Source organism: Corvus hawaiiensis, chromosome 7 (genome assembly GCF_020740725.1).
Source record: "Corvus hawaiiensis isolate bCorHaw1 chromosome 7, bCorHaw1.pri.cur, whole genome shotgun sequence".
Lineage (NCBI taxonomy): Eukaryota > Metazoa > Chordata > Aves > Passeriformes > Corvidae > Corvus > Corvus hawaiiensis.
Genome location: NC_063219.1, coordinates 38,575,729 through 38,596,314, shown reverse-complemented (window position 1 = coordinate 38,596,314; position 20,586 = coordinate 38,575,729). Strand labels below are relative to the sequence as shown.

Genomic DNA, 20,586 nt, shown 5'->3' with positions numbered 1-20,586 from the left:
CTCATCCCTGGCTATTCACTATGGATTCATGAAATCCACCCCATGGAAGGACAGCCAGGAGTTCGGATGCTCTTCCAGGCCTTGCACCACATGGATTTTTTCACTTCCCAAGGGAAATAGGTCAGAACTGTGCACGACACAGACCTACTTCGTGTCAGAGAGATGGCAGCACTCAGGTATTTACAAAATTAAGGCTAATATTTGGTATGCACCAGAAATCAGCCCCGAATGATGTCACTGTCATCCAAACCTTTCCTAGGGAATATTATTAAATGGAATATTACTGAGCAATATGCTAATGAGAAGTGGAGAAACTTTACATCCACTATATTTTAGGGGAATTTGGATAAAGAAATGAGTTTTCTTTCAATTCTCGTGTTACAGGCTTCCAAAAAGCTGATATTATTCAGCAGAGTTCTGCAATGATTTTATAATGAAGATTATATGAATTTTAGGAATCTTTGATAGAGAATGTTCCCAAAATATCTAATAAACAGATGCAGAAAGTGGGGAGGAAATAACTATTTGTAAGTGCTCAGTTCTGCTGCACATTGTTGACTTAGAGGTTACCAGGGAAATGGAAATTTGGGAAAATGAAGATTTAATTTAAAAGAAAAAAAAAATTTGAATAGAACTCTTTCAAAAACTGACCAGGAAAATTCAATTCGATTTTAGACAAGCAATTAAAAAACAGGGGGAAAAAAAAAAAAAAATCAAGATTCCTGGAAATCTGGGGAAAGACTCCAAGCACCGGAATAACAATTATTGAATAGCCCCACATCTCCATCAATTTTAGGAGCAAAAATTAAGCAATAAATGACCAAAATGAAGCCCACCCTCCCATATTTTCAATGCAGAGGTCTCAATATGATACAACCTTCTCTGTATCAGACACCTGAAGTTGAGGACAGAGCAATATTTCAATAATTTGAATAATTCAGCCTGAGTTCCTGCACAGGAGAATGTCAGAACTGTAGCAAGATTGCAAATTAAACCCATAAATTATGCTTTTGTGCCAAAGTAGTAATCACGTGCCTGTACTATTTTTAGACCCTTGGAATTTTTTCTCCAAGTGCTCTTTTTTCAACTGTTTATTGAATTACGTAGCTCTGCTCAGCAATTTCCCTGATGAAAGTACACTTAAGGTATTAAAAAATATATGGGAACCATAAAAATCAGCTCTTCAGACACCTCAATGCAAACCCCCCTCCCTTATCTGGCATAAATGGAATAATATTGGAGAGTCTGGACTGCCTCTGGACCCTGGGATGCTACAAATTTGATTAATCTCTCCATTAGCAGATAATTACTTACTAATTCAATGTAGAAGTATTTGGAGAATTTGGCCCCACTACTTTATTTGAGAGAGTTTTCTCTGTTTTCTAAAAAAAAAAAGGATGCAAAAGTTCAAGGATATTTAGGGGAAAAAAGTGTTTTTAATCCTTTTAAATGCCAAATGTTTCCTTCTTGCTATAGCAGAGATTTATTAGTTACAAGTTTAATCATTTTTAATCAATCTCAATGAAGATTTGTATACACGACCTTTCCTTCTCCAGCCCCTTTTTCTCCTCACACTGCTCTGAGTCAGCTCTTTCCTGAAATCACCATTGGATTTAAAAATATTCCTGCTCACCCTGCCATTAAAACATCACCTTTGTTTTGTTACTTAAAAGCTATGAAACCAATAAAGGCCATAGAGAGTATTTTTAATGTATTAATTAAGAGTAGGGAAGGGGATTGAAATAAAAACGAAAAAAACCTGACCTTTTTCCTCATTAAGCATTAGATTGAAGGTGGCTCTGTTCATCTTGTTCACTCCAAGCTGGAAAATAATCAGTTAAAACAGAAAATAAACAATAGTGAGCAACACACTGCACTTAGGACATTGAGATTTCAACATGAAACGGTTCTTAATTATTTCTTCATATTTATAAACACTTAGAAAGGTTCCTTAGGATATTATTTCTCCTTTGAAATGCTGGAAGAACTGTTTCCACTTCTTGTTTTGTACACATTTCATTTCTATCAAACATCGCAGCACGGAAAAAAGAATCTAATATTTAAGAAACTGCGAATGGATGATTTATTTTTAAAAAATCAGCCTTACTTCAGTTTAATCCAAATTCTGGCAACACAGATGATCAAAATTCTTTTCTGTACACACACACCCCACTATTTTAAATAACATTTTGTGCTTCAGGAGTGTCTGGCTGCCCCAACCCCTTCACTCAGAGATTTACTTTTCAGCAAGCCAAGGTATTTTTAGCCCACTAAAAGGAGCAAAGTGCCTCAATGTTGGTGTCTGTGTATTTTGGGGATGAATTCTTACATAACAATGATCAGATGTGTTCACACCAGCATCTTAATAAGGATAAATTTCCTTGGCCAACGAAGTGTGAGGAGTGGAGTCTGGCTCCTGGGAAATGAAACAATTGATTTTAGGATAAAACATTTCCTGCTTTGGAGCAGGGGTGGTAAAACATTCCTTGGAGGGGATTTGCCACCCAAACATGACAAATTTATGTTTATTGCACAGCAAGGTGGTACCTGGTGGTGATGCTCAGCTCTGCCCTGCCAGGTATCCCTGGCTTTGCTCTGGAAAACCTGATTTTCCTGCAGGAGAAATACCCCAAAGCAGACAGCAAAGGTTTGATTCTCTCCAAAAGGAGCTAAACAAAAGGGTGAATCACAGGCAAGCTTGACAAGCAGAAGAGAATTCCACCAGCTCATCAAAGCAGGGGAAAGAAAAATGAGAGTAAGGCCCACAGGCACCCAGAAATTAAAACCATGTGGCCCTTTAAGGATGCAGCACATCCAAGAGTTTAAGAACAAAGCTCCAAAAAAGATAAGAGCCTGGAAAATGCACTGCTTCGTCCCAGCTGAAGGACAAGATACGGAGCCAGATCCTAACTTACAACTCAAACAGTTCTTTATTCTCTGAAAGAGCCCCCAGAAACGGCTCTGGAATTGCCTAACAGAGATATTGAGGATGTTCTGCTGCTCCAAAAAGTGAATTATTGGGGAAAACGTGGGCAAAGAACCACTCAGGCACCTCTTCATCACAACATATTTAATGTTCATGCTGCAGGTATTTATTTCTCATGTTCCACTGCACCATCTCCTGGACTCCTGAATCCAAGGAAATCAGTGGGCAACTTCCAAAGGCTGCTGAACCTGAATTTCCCTCTGTTTGAAAGAAGAGCTTTTCAATGCATTTTATTGAAGAAAATAAAGGTCCTTTGGTTCATTTTTACTGCACACCTTCAACTGAAGTGTGTTGTCAGGAATACAAAAGGTTTGCAGGGAAATGAGACAAAGTTGATCCCAAAATTAAGGTGATAGAATTAGAGAAACTGAGGATGTGAATGAAGAGGGATCTCAGGAGAGCAAAATGTTCAGCCCATGGCCAGTGGGGAAAGTCAGAAATACTGTAATTGTCTCTGGAAGCTCCTTCCTTGTGTGTTTTTAAAAGTTTCCTGACAGTTAGAGGTAAAATATCCCAGTTTTCCATCCATATTTGCAGTCAGGTATGAGGAAAAACAAAAAAACCTTGGCCTGTTTTCTCTTTCCATCTATCCTAAATCACACTTGGTGCAAACGGAACTTGCTTTTTATTTTATTTTTTTTTTAAATCTACAGAGCAACCCCCACCATTGCTTTGATAAAACCCTCTTATCTTTTTTTTCTGCCCATCCTACAGTGTTCCCTTTTTTCCTACAATAAACAAATCCAACTCTTTCAGCTGCTCTTTAGGAGCCCTGATTTCTAAATCTGGCATGGGCTGGTTGCTCTGCTTTGCATTCCTCTGGCTAATACCAATTTAAATGAAATTTATTGATTAAAATTTAATAAATAGACACTAAAATATTATTTAAAAATAAATAAAGAATAAATATTTTAATATTTTAAATATTCTTTTTATAATATTATTTTTTAGAATTATTAAGGGCAGGTCCAGTATTGCAAAACACCTCCTGCCTTTAATCTCACCAAGAGCAAACACACCCCAAGAAAATCTGGGATATTTTTAAGGAGTGAGGAGATTCCTATGGAAGGAGAATCCCAGAATGGTTTGGGTTGGAGGGACCTTGAAGATCATCCCAATCCACCCCCTTCCACTATCCCAGGGTGCTCCAGCCTGGCTTTGGACACTTCCAGGGATGAGGAATCCACAACTTCTTTGAGAATCCTGTGCCAGGGCCTTGCCACCCTCACAGGGAACACGAGATTTGCATAAAATTCCACCAAGGAATTTGTATCTGCTCTCCCTAACCAGGGACAGCTCTCAAAAAAAGGATTCCAGATGAGCTGTGAACATCAAGGATTCTGTGGGAATGCTGCACATCTCAGTTCAGAGGTGATCAGACAGAATTCCACATTTCCTCTGAAGAGGGAAGTCCTGATAAGAATGAAAATGTGCTTAAAACCCTTATTTTGATCCAACAAATATTGCACAGCCACGCCAGTGACTCACTAAGATGCCCAACACTCTATTGTAGATCAACCTAATTTCATTTAAAAATAAAAACACACACATTCCTTCAACTGGGCCACTTCAGATTAGGGATCTCTTCAGCCTTTTCTGGAGGGATTTAAAAAAGCTTTGGAGAAATCTTAAAGCTATGGAATTAGCCTGGTATTTATAGCTCCGTTTCCAAGCGTGTTCTTTGAGCTTCCTAGGACGTTCTTTTCCCCATCTGCTGGTTGTTGACATGGCATAACCTTGCCTTTTGATTAGGAAAATCTGTAAGAATACGAGCATTTGATTTGATATTGCGCTGGAGAGGTCTGGCTCCATCTCAGGCAGCTAGACTTTGCTCCTCCAACCATCATCCAGGGCAGGAATGGTGCTGCATTTTCCAGCACGGAGAACTGGAGTTCTATTGTCTGATTATGTCAAAATATAATACTCCCAGTTATGACTAATGCTCCATGTGAATCACAGCAGCACAAAATGGTGGTTTTCTCCCCGTTACAATGCTGTGCTTCACATGCTGGTTGGATACCATCTGGTACAGTGAGGTCAGGAAAGTTTTTTTTCTTTGTTCTCTTATCAAAAAGTCCACGTTTGGGTGCACTGTCTGCCTTCCACCAAGGCATGAACTGCTAAACTGTTTACTTTTCTACTTCAGCACCATCAAATGTTGAAGATGCCCGATCTTCTGGTTATTTTTTTAATGTTGCCTCAAATATTTCGTCTTCACCGCCACAGTGTAAAACTACAAAAACCAAAGTTCAAGTTTCTCAGCTCAATAAATGCATTGATTTACTTTGGAATACTCACCTACATTGCTTCTCATGGTCTTGCTTCAAGTTATCTTGGGGATCTTTTAGGCTTTTTAAAATTCCTGCTGCACTTTGAGCTTTGCTTTAGACAGTCTCCTGTTGTGCTCTCGATGATGGGCTATGTCCATTGGGGCCGGCTCCTTGCCTCCCTCCACCCCTCATCTGAGGAACTCCTGCACCCCACTCACATCTGCTGAGATAATCACAGTATCTCAATTAAAACAATGAGCCAAATGTCTTAATTGCACTTCTCTTGATTGCTTTGTAAGCCCTACACAATCACTCTGCAGTACAAACAAAGTAAGATTCGTTTTTAAGGAATGGCTTTGACTGGAACTGAAGCTGCCTCTGAGTTGTACTGATCCACACTAAACCCCTCCAGCTAAAGACAAAAAGCTGAGTTTTAGAGTTGTGATGCTGCAAAAGGCCTTGGTGAGGTAAAAGGTTCCACCAGCACCACAGATGAGCTATAAATGAGTCTTGGCTCAGGCACAGGACACTGGAGAACCCCTGGCTGAAACAGAAGCTGCTGGATCACGGAATCCCAGAATGGCTTGGGATGGAAGGGACCTTAAAATCAGCTGATTTCAGCTCCTCCCATGTGCAGGGACACCTTCCACTAGTCCAGATTGCTCCAAGTCACATCCAGCTTGGCCTTGGCTCATTATTCCCTGGCATCTGCCTGTTCCTGAGCCATTTCCACCCTTCCTGCTCTGCTCCATAGGCTCAGTTCCTCCAGCACGGATTGCCCTGCTGCAATCCCTCTGACCCCGAGAGCAGCCAGCAGCCTTCCCAGGACCTGGAGTCAATTAATTGGATTCTTCTAGAGGTGAAATGGATTGGAGCTCATCAGGTTAAAGGCATATCCCAAAAAGTTAACGGGGCCTTTAAACCCTTGGATCCGAGAGCCTGACGACTCACCACAGGCCCAGTTGGGCATCAAATTCACAATTATTGGGGATTCCACGTTTTTTCCAAAATAAATCTTCATTAAAACCAAATGCAACATCAATGGTTTTTGACTCCTTCAGAAAATGGAAAGAATTAGTTCTGATTTTCAAATCACCTCTTCGGAATCTCTTTAAAAGCCATTTATCATCACAGTGAAGGTCTGGGTTGTTGTTAAAACCTTCCCCTGTCACAGAAAACCCTGATATAAAATGGGAATGAAAAATTTCAGATAAGCCAAACAAACAGGGTATAACACAAAAGTCACACAGTGCACTGGCTGTGAAGCCAACTACAGCATTTCCCATGGTTATTTAAATCTCTCAGTGAAGTTTGGAAGCAAAACCCGCAGTTTGGTTTCACTGATTTCATCAGTATCCCCAGTTTAACTGAGTTTTCAATTGATCTTCCCAACTGAAGTGCAAAATTAGGGCCCAGCATTTTGTAAAAATGGACATGAATGACTCTTGGTTGTCTCAAACTGCATTTCCCAACCTGGCAGAGCCTTTCAGAAACAGGCTTTTTTCACATGCAAACACTTAAAATAAAAATTATTAACTCTGTACAGTTCGTCCCCAACCAGTATCACTTTAAAAACTACACCCCTATAAAATGATGAATATATATTTAGATTTTCTTAAGCACTGGGGCACTAGAGGACTTCCATGTTTAAGCCCTATCCAGAGTTTACCTGTTCTAAATACCGAGTACTAACAAGGAACATTCAGTCCACAATATTATTGAATGCACAGATATTATTGAATGGAAGTATTTCAAAACATGACCACCTTAAGCAGGTTATTCATGTAATTACAATTTACCTTTACAGTAACAAAAGCAATCAGAAAGATGGTATAGCCTGCCATTAAAGAGTTTGCATAAAAATGTATTTTAGATCATAATTCCACTATGGATGTAACATTCTTCATATAAAATTATTTATTAATGTTTAAACACATTGAAAGGTATTGATAAGAGACATTTTTGTGAAGAATTCCCCATGGAGCATAAAGTGCTAATCACAGCAACCACTGCAAAACTGTAATTTACTGGAAACAATTCCAATAGATGGATGAAAGAGCCCAAGAATAAAACCTAAGTCATAGCAGGGCTTAAAAAATCTGGGTCACATGGCCAGTGCTAAGGACTGCAGGAATATCAGGGAAAGGAGCTTCCTCCAAAGGCCTCGAGAAATCTACAGGAAAGCATCATTAGAATTAATTTCAATGAATAATCTGATTTTTAATTGATCAAAATTAAATAGCAACAATAAATTAATGATAAAATTGTCTGCACTGAGTGTATGGAAATGGACTTATTCAGTGACTACAGAATTTGGGGTGTTTTTTGATCCCATGCGCATCCCTAACAATAAAATTCCCAAAAAAGTTGCAGCAATCCAGCAGTGACTTTATTTCTGGGGAAGACACATCTGTTTTTTTCAGAGCCTTTTGCTGTCTCCTTCCTTTGTGAGCCTCCTATTTACATAACAAGTCTGTGCTAACAGATTAAAAAAATCCTGTCCCCATCTAATCTCTACAGATACAAACAATATTCTTACAACTACAGTATCTGCAGGATCTAAAATTACAGATTTTTTTTATGAGGAAACATGAAAAATACCAAAAACTGTTATTCCAGTAAGAGCAACAAACGGAACTTTTTAATTGTGTGCTGTCACAAATGAGTAAAAAAGAGTGTGGCAGTCAGCCAGTTCTCTTTTTACTTTAGCTGTAATTTAAATGCATTTCTTCTAAACCAAACAACTTGATTACTGGCTGTTTCTCAGGTTATTTTTCTTATTTACTCTGTGCTAGAACTGAAAACCTCTCCTCCAAACCAGTTAATTCCAAAATAGACTCATGAGCTCCATGCTGGGAAATAGCAGCAGCAGCTTAGAGACCTGTTTGGGATCATACAGTTCTGTCTGATTTTCTTTACAGTAATTGTTACTTTTATTTTGTTAAGTGAAAAAAAATCACATAAAATTATATTTATTAATTGCATTGTCTTTCATTTCAGAGAAATCAGAGAATCTCAGACTGGTTTGGTTTGGAAGAGGCTTTAAACCCATCAAATCCCATTCCTGCCATGGGCAGGGACATCTTCCACTATCCCAGGTTGCTCCAAGCCTTGTCCAACCTGGTCTTGGACACTTCCAGGGAATGGCAATCCTCAGCTCCCCAGAAAGAGAGGCAAAGAGAGAATTCACCTACCTGAAATCAGGAAGACTGGTGGGTGTAATCCCCCAGGATTTGGTGGGTCTCGGAACTTTTGGGAAGAATTAGAGAAGTGCTGTTTCTTCAAGTCTTTGTGGTTTTTGCCCGTTTTGTTGCGATAAAGCCTCTTCTTCCTGCAATAAAATACACGTTGTACTAAAAGGAGATTTGCAGAAAGGCAAATTATTCCTAATTTCCCTCTGGAAGGATCTCTGTATTCACTGCCCATACACACAGAATCAGGAGAATTCCCTACAGTCCAGGTAAGGTCCAGGTGTGGCCGTACCCTCCCCTGCTCGACACTTGTAGAGAATTTAAGGCTGTAAAAACAGAGCCCACACAGCTGGAGAATGGAGAAAAAGACTCTAAAATGAGATATTTTTGAGAAGACCCACCACAAAACTTCAGAGAACTAAAATAGCAAAAAGACGCCCAGTTTTGCTTATTTATATACACATCTCTTTTTATATACACTCACACACATGGACATTTCTATAAATTAATATAAAAACCCCCAAAGTAGTTTAGAACCACTGAAAGTAGGTTATAGACTTGTAGACTTTTTTTTTCCCGTAAAATGCCTTGTAGATTTTCCCCCTAAACCAAACAGAATGCTGTGACTTGAACACGTGATGGAGAATCAGGACCTGGGCCTAAGCAGGGCCTTGTATTTCACTTTATTCCTACAGCCAGCATAAAAAGTGGGTGCAAATATGCATTAGATGTGCATGATTATGCTTGGAGCAACCACAGGGCTCGCAGGATTTTCAGGTTTCCCCAATTCAGACTCAATCCAGAAGGCCTGGCCTAAATCAGGGCTCTGCTGTCCCCTCAGCAGAAAGCCTGAAAACTCTGATGATGCCAAATTTTTTTCCTTACTCCTCCATTTTCCTGGAGTTTGAGGGAATTCCTGAGGAGGGAATTCCTGAGGTGCAGCCTCTCGCTCTGCCAGAGGGCACAACTCATCCCTCTGCTCCAAGGCTGCTCCCTCTGTCCCTCATGGATCAGCCAAGGGAGCCGATTTGTGTATTTCTGCTGGATTAGTCTTAACCCAGATCCTTCCCTAATCCCCGTGGCTGCAGGAATGCTTGGGCTGGACCAGGAAGGAGTAGCACACGGACAGGAACGAGAAAGTCCAAGTGGAAAGAGCAGCAGCCACTTGGAGAAATCCAGGATGTTTGCTCATTTTAGTTCTGAGGCCTGCAGTGCTGAAAATCTTCTCTCCTGCATTCATGGGAGCATCTCAGCATTGTCATTGTTTAAATAAAAGTCATGTTTATCTGTTTACAGCTTCCTAATTCTACATTTCAACTGTTATAATGCCAAAGAGCAAGGGAAATGTCTAAAAAATCTGAACACCTGACTAAAGCTGTTGGAAACAATAATCTTGCTTCCATACTGATTAGAATTCCCATCTATTATCCGAGTATTTGCTAGACATGTATCTGGAGAAAATGAAGTTAAAGCACAACAGATGGCAGAAGAAAAAAGAAGCAGCAGCTATCCCACCTTCCAAGGCTACCTTTGCAGGAACATATGGCCTTTTCCTGGGCTTTTGTGTGACAACAAGTTGGCCAGATGAACAGAACTTCAAAAATGAACTGTAACTGCCTAACAACACCATGGACCATGTGAAAAACATGAAAGCTCAAAGAAATACCAGTAAAATAGGCAGGTCTTTCTGAGAAGTTGATTCAAAAATCAGCTGGAAGACCAACAAACTGTCACATCTCTTTAAATGATGTGATACGTCGTTACAAATGTAACATACTATTTCCTCTATGTATGTGATATATATATAAGGCTAACATACTAACATATTTACTTTACATATGTGATCTATAGATATAAGTAACATTTTTTCAAAGGTTTGGCAATGCTGTCATTTGAGTGGCTGTTGTTTTGAGCACACAAGAGTTAAGAAGGGATATTATCTATTTTTTGTGTCTGCAGTTACAGGAAAAAAGAAATGGAGTTTGAATTTGCAAGAGGAAAAAATCAGACATTGGTTAAGTCAATATCTCAATCCTCGAAATCATGACTAGCTGATACTTCCATGGAAAGGCTCTGCCTGCAGTTTGGACATTAAACAATTTCACGTTCTCTGCATTCTCCACATCTTGATGAAGTTCATATTCAAGATTTAGACCCGTAAAGTCTGGAGAATAAAGGTCTCTGCAACAATCACACGTTCCAATTTATTTTGGTTTTCTCAAAACATCTTAGAATTAAATTTGATGAATAATTTACAAATTATTTTCATTCATCTGTAACACAGCACTTTGAAAACTTGATTTGTTCCCCTCAGCCCCTTTGCATACCTGGTGTACAAGCATTGCTATTTTCTGGCTCACAATGGAAATGTAATCAACTTTTCTCCTTCACTGATCTTTAATTTAATAAAGAGATAACTGAGAAACTGATGAGAGCTGAGAAGATAAACAAAGAATTTGAGGTCTGTATAATGCCAATTTGTCTTTTCTTCTATTTCTCCTAAACAAATGTTGCTAAGTACAAAAGAATGAGTTAGTAAAAAAAATTTAGTAGTTATTACTATGAACTAACAAATCACTGAATTTTCTTATCACAGAATCCCAGAATGTTTGGGTTGGAAGGGAGCTTAAAGCCCATCCAGTCCCATCCCCTTCCATGGCCAGGGACACCTTGCACTGGACCAGGATCAGGACTCCAGTTCTCTCTGTAGGTGTCTCTCCCTCAGCCTTATCGTACAAAATATAAATATTCCCCTCCAAAGGGAAGACATTTGGTAAAATAACCCAAACAGGAGAGAGAAACAATTGTCACAACTGTCTTTCAACCCAGTGTCCACCCTTTCTCCCTGCCCCTCCAGCTGCTCCTGTGCTCCCACACTGCTGGAACACATCTTCCACAGGCAAGCGTTAACTCAACCCACCAGAATATCTCCATTTCTATCTCCTGACTCGGATTATTTTATAGAAATATATTTGTGTTGACCCCAAGATCAGAACTTTTTCCATTTCTCCAGGAACACGATGCACACAACTCTACCAATACTGGGATAAATGTACCCACAGCATAAGGAGAAGAAAGGATACCTGGACTTTCAGAGGAATCTCTTATCCCAAAGGCCCAAACTCATTAGAAGAAATTTCTTGCAGCAAGCACACCAACAGTTTATATTTTTGCCTCATGACACTTTATCATCACATAATAAAGTGTCTTCTTTTAGCCATGACATGATGCCATTGTTTAAAATTAAATCCTCCCCAAAGAAAATAACATAAACTTCTCTCAACTGTGTTACTTCTTATTTAAAAATTCTTGGCACAAATCTCCGTAACTGGCAAATCTTGATTATTTTAAACTCTCTCACAGGGCAGACGCTGCCATGGGAGCAGAGAGGAGACCCCAGCAGACTCTGCTCTGGATTCAGGCTCCAACCTGCAGCAGAGAAATTATCCTGGAACTGGAAAGGCTGAGAAAATTCAAAATGAATTTCCATGGAGAAGGAATTCCATCCCAGCTCCATCCCTGCCTGCTCCAGGCTGCCTCTGTTGTTGTCACTCCACTTTCTCCAAGCAGCTCTTTCAAAGTGATGCTGCTAATTAGTACAACTAATCGTCCAATTCATTGATAAAAGCATCAGGATGATATTTGAATAATCCCTGGGCACAGGGCTCCTAAAGCAGAATTCAGTTTCTGGAATTCTGATTCTATTCTTGCTAAGGTTAATAGATGGTTTCCCACTGAGTTTAATAAAATTCACACTGGATCACTCCTGAGTCTATATTTATATAAAAATGCCCTACTATTTCAATCTGTTTGATCATTTTAAAAATATCCATCTTATTTATTCAGAAATAGAGCTCAAAATTCTATCAAAAATTAGCTTGGGTTTGAATGAGTTTTCAGAAAGCTTTGAGAGATTTTACAAAGTCTGGTTTTAAGGTTTTTTTTAAAGTAAATTGTACTAAATGATCAACTATTCCTCCGATTTTTAGAAATATGTATCACAACAGCAATAAGGCCAAAGGGAAATATTAAATATTATTAATGACAAATGTACCAAATGTCACTGGGGAGAAGCACAGTACAAACAAGGATTTAAAGGTGTCAGGGTGTTTGACAGCAAATTGACAACAGGAACAACTAAATTCCAGATTTTTAAAGTTAATGACACAAGTATAAATTGAAGGATTTTCACATCAGCAGAGCATGCAGAGGAAAAGGATCTGAGAACAAGACTTTTAGTAGCAGTCAACAGACACCTTGGTTAAACCTAAATTTACTTTTTTATTACATGATTTTATATGAAGTTTTCTCTATGACCAAAAAAAAAATCCCTTTCAAGCCAAAGAAATCCCTAATATACAAGAAGCTGAAAAATTTAAATTGCTTTGCTTAAGTTAGCTTAAGAATTAAATAATATTAATTTAATAATTAAAATGTAAGTGTAATAACATCACAGCCTTACAATTTTGTATGGCTCTAAGAACAGCCAACTGCAAAATGTCAATTTAATGACTGAATTTTTCCTCCTTCACAGAAACCACAATTAAAGTGTCCCAGTTCCTTCATTCTCAGCCTGTTTTTTACACTCTCTGACTTCAGGCATAATAAAAGATGAGGTTTCTGACCCCTGAAGCTTTTGTTTCCTCTCCTGCACTTGCAAACTTCCCTAATTCAAAGGTCTGGCAGGAAGGAGTTAACGGGAGCTTCCAGATGAGAGACTCCATCTCCCAAAGAGAGTCCAAGACATCCGTTCAGGGAGAAAAACTTGAAATTCCTCCAGAATTATGTGAGATTGGAATTGATGGACAATCAGATCCCCTGGCAACCCTGACCTGGGAGATGGGAAGAGTCCTACTCCATCTGAGCGCTCCGGCACTGACAATAAGCTGAGAGTGAGGGCCCTCCAGCTTCCTGCAAAGCTGAGTTCAGTCTGGCAGCTCTGAGAGACCTCCTCCCAAATTTTGGGAAGCAGCCTTGGTCTGATGCGTAACAAGCTGGACATGCCAGGTCCAGGTAGTTGGATGTGACCTGGCAGGACCTTGAGGGGCAGGAACGCCAGCTACGGCACTGGGAATGTCACCAACTATGGGGATCTGTACTGCGATCTGTCTTCCTCAGCAGGAACACAGAAACTCCAATGCCTGGATGTGTTCTTCACCCAGAAACTTCTTCCTTACCTTACAAGCCCTGAGAGTTGCTGCTCCTTCAACCAGCCTCTCCTGTATTTCAGTATTTTTGGGCTCTGTTTTTTTGAGCTGATCCAAACCAAGCCCAATTTGAAGGATTTGAATGGTCCCGCCACCTCCAAAAAGTTCAAAGCTGAAAATAATTCCATACAGAAAGAACTTGGTTGGATTTTGAAACTGCCTTTCAAGGGATGGCAGCACTATGCCAGGGGAGGAAATGTCAATCTGCTTTTTCGGAATGTGTGAATGTGCAAACGTGGCAACCAAACCTAAACAAAACCAGGACCTAAAATAACCTCAAATTGGAATTTTACTTTTGCCCTCTCTTTGGATGAACGTGATCAACAAGTGTGAGGAACAGGACCTTCATTTGAGCAACCAAAGTCTTAGAGAATGCCAACAAAAGATGGTTTTGAACATAGAGATAAAATGAAGCCATTCTGTAAATGGCACCAGAGCACAGAAAATGCCTATTTTAGCTCCTGCTCAACTGCAGAGAACAGATGGAAACATTTAGTTTGGACAACAAGAATTATTCCTTAATAATTCAATAATTTCTCCCTAGTATCAAGACAGCCTGAAAACCAGTAAGAGCATCTTTAATTTTCCATGAACTGAGATCTGTGCACCTTTAACATCATTAGTGATAAGATTTTACATCAGTTGAATTCCTGCTCTGTGGCATCATCCAGAGCTTTTAGCAGCCTCATAACAGATATGTTATATTATATATACCCTCGATATTCTGCATTAACAGCTACAAATAACAGTGCCCAGGTCTTTCCTCAACTCAAGCCCTTGCAGGTAACAGTTAACTGGTACTAAGTGGAAGGACTGAATTAGTAAATCTTAAGTAGGGTCACAAAAAGTCAACAGAAGCCAGATCCAGGCTCCTGAATTATTTATTTTTTGAACTATAAACATGTCCTTGGTTAAACCACCAGAATTAAGAATCGACTCGTGCAGGTAGATGCTCATTTTGCATATTAGGGCTTCACTACAAAGCTGTGTAAACTTACTCAAGGTAAGAATTTATCCTAAAACAGGAAAATGTAGTAAATGGACACACCAAATGATTTGGCTGTAAGTCAGGGCTGCAGGTCAGCCCAACTGAGCACAGGATGGTGAACACAGGAGGGTAACAAACGTTTGTACCTCAGAGCCTTCAAGTATTTTAGGCAGCTGATAAAAAAGAGCAGCTTAAACCAAGGTTTTTCCCTAAGAGACTTTTGGTTTATTTGTCCAAAGAAACATGAAATACAGAAAATATAAATTCACCTGCACAGAAATAACACTGTATTCTCACATTCCTCAAATTATCAAGGCCTATTGTTACATCTATTTACCAAAATATTTTATATCAGTGTTTCTGCCCACTTGCTGTAAACACATCGTTTTGTGGCAGAATTAATGTGACAGCACAAACATCCCTTCTGCTTCATTAATTTAATTAATCGTCTTGGTCCAAACCCCAAACCCACAACGAGCTCTAAATTTGTTGCAACCACACCCTAAATGGCAGCCTGGGCTTTGCAAAAAAAGTCTCAAAGCTGAAAATAAATTTAGGAAGGAATTCCTGGCTGGGAGGGTGGGCAGGCCCTGGCACAGGGTGCCCAGAGCAGCTGGGGCTGCCCCTGGATCCCTGGCAGTGCCCAAGGCCAGGCTGGACATTGGGGCTTGGAGCACTCTGGGACAGTGGGAGGTGTCCCTGCCATGGCAGGGGTGGGATGGGATGAGCTTTAAGATCCTCCCAACCCAAACGGTTCTGTGATTCCATGAATTTCTGTACAATTCTTTCCAATTTCTGTACCTCTGGATAAATTCTGCCAGTAAGTTTGATAAAAATCCGTTTTTGTAGCGCATTTTCCAGCTGCTCTTTCTGAATACAGAAGACACAAAACCAATAAAAAGGAACAGAAGCTTGTTTTAAGCTTTACTTCCAAATTTTTGTGTGATCAGCAACAGAAGATGACTCGGGAAGGGCCATGGACGTAACCAGGGGTGTGGAGTCATCCTGAGGAACAGATCCAACATACCTTCAGAGTAATGATTTTCTCTGCCCAAAATGATTGCAGACTCAGGCAGGGACTTGAGAGATTATTTTGGAGAAGCTGAGCCAAACTGAAAAGTCTCTTCACACAGAATTGAAAATTGTTTTTAAAATTCCCCACTCTTGAAGAGTAACACTCTAAAAAACTTAATCCATGAAGCTTTTTGGAACTACAGCAAGATAATTTAACACGTTGTGCTGCTCTGAAGTTAAGGTCACACATTCTGCCATCATGTTGTGCATGAATTTTGATTTCCCTCAGCATGATGGTATTTGACATTCACAGAATCATCTCAGGTTAAGGCAAATGGTGAAATGTTGCATCAGGTTGTATTTTAATAACTGGAATTGAGGATTTCAGGTATTTTGTACTCTTGCAAAGGCACCATGAGTACATTTACATGCAGTGACTGTTGTATCCAAGGAAAAGCCATTCAGTGATTTACAGCCACAGCACTCAAGCACAATTATCAGCTTTGAAACCCATCAATTTCATTTTTTTTCCCTTTCTTCCTTGCTTTTAGCTGGCAGTAGCACAAGGAGTTCTGGCATAGATTGTTTTCAGTTTGTACACATTTCAAAACTGTGCTGATTTCCTGGGACAGAAGATTTAGAATTGCCACGTTCCCTTTAACTGAGCAGGATTTGCAGTAGTGCAAGGTTTCTTGTATTTTTAACTGTTGGGCTTCCAGCACCCAAAGCAAGGCTCATTTTCTCCTTCCACTGAACACTAGAGTGCCTTTTTTTCTCTCAAACCACTGAAAAGTCTAACAGGGACAATGTGTTTCCTTTCCTCTCTATCCCTGCTGGATTTAACAGAGTGCCACGGATAGAACATAACTCTAGGCTTAGTTTTTGTTCCATGGAAGGGACAAAAAGGAACAGGCATCCCATTTATTTTTGGTAGCTTTTGGTGTAACAGCAATGCAATTTAACATATTCTTCTGGTTTTTACACAAAAAGTGATATTGCTGCTCAGCTGCATTCCAGGAGATGCCAGAGAGATTTCTGGAATGTTAATTGTGAAGTTATCAGCTACCAAACTTCTTTCTGGAAGTGTTTTCTGGAACACTGCAAATCCTGGTAATTTTAACCACCTAATGAGCATGAGTTTTCCCAGACTGATTCCCTCAGGAATATCTCCTCCTGGATAAACACCTGTTAGGAGCCTTGGCATCTTCCCTGTGAGGGTGGGGAGGCCCTGGCACAGGTTCCCAGAGAAGCTGGGGCTGTCCCTGGATCCCTGGCAGTGTCCAAGGCCAGGCTGGAGCAGCCTGGGATAGTGGAAGGTGTCCCTGCCCGTGGCAGAGATGGAATGGGATGAGCTTTAACGTCCCTTCCAACCCAAGCCATTCCATGATAATCTGGGATGTGAAGCACTGGGAATCGCTGCCCACACCCTGCCAGGGTCCATGGTGAAAGCACACGTTGGTGTCCTGCTCCCAAACATCCCAACAAAACTTCCCACTGAAGGGAATCCTTCTCCTAGGGAGCCACCAGGCACCAGCACAGCTCTGGGTAATTCCAAGGGAATCAAGAGACATGAGGAAAGCTCTGCTCCCAGCTCCCGAATCCCTAAAGCTGAGTTTGGACTGGTTCTCGTGAACCACTGAAACAACAACAGATGAAGAGACAGTTTGATTCCTGCAAAGGACTGGCCAAAGGCCTTCAATCTCGTACTGCTGTCAAAATCCATCCAGAGGTACCATATGTGAAACCTACTGAAAGCCGTTAAAAAATTAAATCACCCTAATTAAGCAGCCAGCACTAGGTGCTTAGGAAATGTCAAAGGGAAAAAGCATCCAGGCCCTGGAGATCACCAACATTTGCATTTGAAACCACACCAAGACCACGCCTTTGAGTGAAAAGGAGATAAAATGCAAGTTTTTTCTAATGTTCAAAGGGTGCCTTGAAGGTTTTCAGCTATTTTAGTGCATTTTCTTTAGAAGCACAGATCAGGTTTGTGAGTTTTTTGTACTATTTTGCTTTCTAGTCTTGAAAGCATCAACTCAGCATTCTGAGCTTTGAGCTTTTAGAAACATTCTGTGTTTTCTTTTACTGTCAGGCCTTGAGCTGCTGTGGACAAACTCAAGATCCATCTGGACAAATCCAGATGTGCCACAGGTTGTCCCACCACTCACTTTTGTTGACCAAACCCTGAATTAAGTAATTTATTGAACTTAAATCATCAAGCTGCAGGTGTTACTGCAAAACCTACTGACAGAAGAATTCATGTTTATTTTCTCTAGATCTTCACAAGAAAACGTCATCAGAAACACCTTCAATGCTCCTCCAAAATGTTTATTTTTTACCTCTTGTTGGAGCCATAGAATCATGGAAATGAGTGACAGGGATAGCCTCAGCATTGACAATGTTTCAGCCGAGTTCAAGGACAGTAAGAAGGAATTTAACTGGTTTGGAATCTCTGTCCTAGAGCTCATCTTGCAAAACCTGACAAAGAGTTACCTAAATGTTTGAAAAGCAGGAGAAGAGTCAGGTATTTGGAGTGAGAGGCCAATCCAAAATGCAGGAATGGAACACTGAAATTCAGGAATGGAACCATGAAATCCAGTCATGACAGGGCTGTGTTTGTGATTCTGTAATCTGGGCAGGTAACTGAAATGCTTTTTCAGCTCTGCCATCAATTCCCACAGAGTCAGGACTCCAGGGTTCAGCAACTGCAGTTGGACAATCCTCAATCTGTCTGCTTTAAAATCACCTTTTTATCATCACTAAATCACCTCATTTAGTTCATTGCTAGAACATAGTTCAATCCTAGATTCATGTTTTATAAATTTCTATTTCCACCTAAACAAATAATTTACTGTTGTGTCAGTCCACCAGATCTTTTGTACGTTGTGGTTGGGGGTTGTTCCCTCCCTTTTTACTGAATAAATCCCATTACTGTATATATTCCATGAACTTGAATCTAAGCTAAAATTTAAGGAGCACAGCCCTGCTATTCCAACAAGTAAGGGTCTGTAATCCTTGCAACCTCTCTTTGCCTCCCTTCCCTTCATCCCACTTCCCAAGTTCACTTCCCAGGCTGAGGGGCTAAACTGGTTTCAGCCTCTTACATACTTACTTCTGGATTTAGGGATTGATCACAGAGGAGGAAGTCAGACCCTTCTTTCCCTCCAGCCAGAAATGTAATCCCCCTGACCTGAACCCAAAAATCACTTATGGTTTTAGCTCTTCCTCCAGAACTTCTCCATCATGGGAGAGGACAGACTGTGCTGGAATTCTGTCAGTCCACACCTGGAGCACAGGCTCTGAATACACAGCAATGCCAGTTTTTCTCCCTCAGAATTTGGTGCTTAACTATTTATTTGTTTAACTATTTAAGAAATGTTTCAGCCTCTGAAAAAAACCCTATTTAAAATCTACCACATCGTGTCTATCAGTAATTTAGGGGATAAAAAACCAAGGCACATCAGGAGTGCAGCTACAAACTTAGGATTTTATAGATCAATTTCATGCCACAGAGCCATAGCAGGAGGACACTGGGCTGTGCTCCTCAGCTCCTGGGTTGGGAGATCATTTCCACACAAATGTCTTGTACAAACTTTTCCCAGTTGGCATCGTTTTTCCTCATTGCAAGTAGTGCAAGGAAAGGCTGAAGCACATGTGCAGCTGAGGGACGTGCAGGAAGAATAAAGGACTGCGACAGCAACAAGCAGAAGTACAGCTAGGAAGGATTTAATATGTATAAAACACAGAGAAAATATTTCAGTCCAGATCATGGAATGGTTGAAGTTGGACAAGATCTCTGAGATGATGAAGATGAGAGGTAGAAGAGCATTCATTTTATATAAAATGCAATTTGTTACTATGATAGGTAATGAATATGGAAACCATTTTCTAGGTGCTGTGGTGAGCTCACTGTCACTTCCAGGCTCTGAAACAAGATCAGAGAGCTGTGATCCAGGGTCTGTGAAAGGTGATAGTCCGGGAGCTGCACGAAGGCAGGGAACAGTCACTGCGCTGTCTTCTGGCCTTTGGCTTTTAACATCCACGCAATCCCAGAAGGGATTGGCTTGAAAACTCATCCATTCCCACCCCTGCCTTGGCAAGGACATCTCCCACTATTCCAGGCTGCTCCAAGCCCCAATGTCCAGCCTGGCCTTGGACACTGCCAGGGATCCAGGGACATCCAGGGGATAACCTGTGCCAGGGCCTGCCCACCCTCCCAGCCAGGAATCCCTTCCCAATCTCCCATCCATCGCTGCCCTCTGGCACTGGGAAGCCATTCTCTGTGTCCTGTCCCTCCATCCCTTGTCCCCAGTCCCTCTGCAGCTCTCCTGGAGCCCCTCTAGGAACTGGAGTGTCACCCCAGAGCCCTTCCTCACTCTCCTTTAGATGCCTAGGAAAGAAAAAGGACCTGTCTGGGGCAGGAATTCAAAATCTGTAGGGAGCAGCTCCAGAGATGTCAGACACAACCACACAACCCATGTCCAGTGAGGGCCCCACTCCCATCTTCACTCCAGGACAGCTTTCCCAACAAGTATTCCTGGTTTGAAAGCATTTTATCATCAACCAGCCACACTCCCCTCTTCACAAACTACTCAAATAAAACTTTGGGCATTAAACATGGGCTCTCAGAGTCTGTTTTTCCAGGGAACAGGTGTGTGATTCCCATCTCCTTCTCCAGTCTCATCAGCATGTCCTATCCCTGTCCCTGCAGCTGCAGCCAGGCTGGTCCTTCATAATTATAATCCATCTTTAACTGGAATTTCAGCTCCACATTCCTGCAACCCAAATCAAAACTATTCATGGAGAATGTGTAATTTCATATTTTAAATATGTTTAGATGGGACCATCACGATAATCTGAGGGCACTGGCCCTCCTGCAGAAACATCTGTGTCAAAGCAGGGACTTGTCCCCTCCTGTGGTTCTATTTTT

General features: G+C 40.8%; 1 protein-coding gene across 2 annotated transcripts in view; it reads right to left on the bottom strand.

Annotated features, from left to right (window-relative positions):
* MBD5 (methyl-CpG binding domain protein 5) overlaps positions 1 to 20,586 on the bottom strand; it is a 110,346-nt gene that overhangs the window by 40,521 nt on the left and 49,239 nt on the right. The window contains exons 3-5 of one of the 2 annotated variants that reach the window (XM_048309971.1): positions 8,451 to 8,587; positions 5,285 to 5,479; positions 1,765 to 1,822 (exon numbers count right to left, since the gene is read on the bottom strand). The gene's annotated coding sequence lies outside the window, so the exon portion shown is untranslated. The remainder of the gene's footprint in view (positions 1 to 1,764; positions 1,823 to 5,284; positions 5,480 to 8,450; positions 8,588 to 20,586) is intronic. The other variant, XM_048309972.1, reaches the window with a different exon arrangement.